The sequence below is a fragment of the Zonotrichia albicollis genome, unplaced genomic scaffold, assembly GCF_047830755.1.
Source record: "Zonotrichia albicollis isolate bZonAlb1 unplaced genomic scaffold, bZonAlb1.hap1 Scaffold_133, whole genome shotgun sequence".
Taxonomy (NCBI): domain Eukaryota; kingdom Metazoa; phylum Chordata; class Aves; order Passeriformes; family Passerellidae; genus Zonotrichia; species Zonotrichia albicollis.
Window position 1 is genome coordinate 225,547 of NW_027428353.1, and position 1,954 is coordinate 227,500.

The following is a 1,954-nucleotide window of genomic DNA, read 5'->3' on the forward strand; positions in this document are numbered from 1 at the left end:
GGGGAACGGGACACCAGGTCTACCCCGGGGCCCGGGACACCAGGTCTACCCCGGGGAACGGGACACCAGGTCTACCCCGGGGAACGGGACACCAGGTCTACCCATGGTCCCAGGACACCAGGTCTACCCCGGGGAACGGGACACCAGGTCTACCCCGGGCCCTGGGACACCAGGTCTACCCCGGGGCCCGGGACACCAGGTCTACCCCGGGCCCTGGGACCCCAGGTCTACCCAGGGCCCTCGGACACCAGGTCTACCCAGGGCCCTCGGACACCAGGTCTACCCTGGCGCCCGGGACACCAGGTCTACCCCGGGCCCTGGGACAACAGGTCTACCCCGGGGCCCTCTGACACCAGGTCTACCCCGGGGAACGGGACACCAGGTCTACCCCGGGGCCCGGGACACCAGGTCTACCCCGGGGAACGGGACACCAGGTCTACCCATGGTCCCAGGACACCAGGTCTACCCCGGGGAACGGGACACCAGGTCTACCCCGGGCCCTGGGACACCAGGTCTACCCCGGGCCCCGGGACACCAGGTCTACCCCGGGCCCTGGGACACCAGGTCTACCCAGGGCCCTCGGACACCAGGTCTACCCAGGGCCCTCGGACACCAGGTCTACCCTGGCGCCCGGGACACCAGGTCTACCCCGGGCCCTGGGACAACAGGTCTACCCCGGGGCCCTCTGACACCAGGTCTACCCCGGGGAACGGGACACCAGGTCTACCCCGGGGCCCGGGACACCAGGTCTACCCCGGGGAACGGGACACCAGGTCTACCCAGGGCCCTCGGACACCAGGTCTACCCCGGGGAACGGGACACCAGGTCTACCCCGGGCCCTGGGACAACAGGTCTACCCCGGGGCCCTCTGACACCAGGTCTACCCCGGGGAACGGGACACCAGGTCTACCCCGGGGCCCGGGACACCAGGTCTACCCCGGGGAACGGGACACCAGGTCTACCCCGGGGAACGGGACACCAGGTCTACCCATGGTCCCAGGACACCAGGTCTACCCCGGGGAACGGGACACCAGGTCTACCCCGGGCCCTGGGACACCAGGTCTACCCCGGGGCCCGGGACACCAGGTCTACCCCGGGCCCTGGGACCCCAGGTCTACCCAGGGCCCTCGGACACCAGGTCTACCCAGGGCCCTCGGACACCAGGTCTACCCTGGGGCCCTCTGACACCAGGTCTACCCCGGGCCCTGGGACAACAGGTCTACCCCGGGGCCCTCTGACACCAGGTCTACCCCGGGGAACGGGACACCAGGTCTACCCCGGGCCCCGGGACACCAGGTCTACCCCGGGCCCTGGGACACCAGGTCTACCCCGGGGCCCTCTGACACCAGGTCTACCCCGGGGAACGGGACACCAGGTCTACCCCGGGGCCCGCGACACCTGGTCTACCCAGTGCTCTAGGACAACAGGTCTACCCCGGGGCCCGCGACACCAGGTCTACCCAGGGCCCTCGGACACCAGGTCTACCCCGGGGCCCTCTGACACCAGGTCTACCCCGGGGAACGGGACACCAGGTCTACCCCGGGGCCCGCGACACCTGGTCTACCCAGTGCTCTAGGACAACAGGTCTACCCCGGGGAACGGGACACCAGGTCTACCCCGGGCCCTGGGACACCAGGTCTACCCCGGGGCCCTCTGACACCAGGTCTACCCCGGGCCCTGGGACACCAGGTCTGCCTCGGGGTTAGGGTTAGGGTTAGGGTGTGGGTTGGGGTTGGGGTTGGGGTTAGGGTTAGGGTTAGGGTTGGGGTTGGGGTTGGGGTTGGGGTTAGGGAAACCAGGTCTACCCCGGGGCCCGCGACACCGGGTCTACCCCGGGGCCCTCGGTCACCAGGTCTACCCGGGGGTTAGGGTTAGGGTTAGGGTAAGGGTTGGGGTAAGGGTTAGGGTTAGGGTAAGGGTTGGGGTTGGGGTTGGGGTAGGGGTTAGGGTTGGG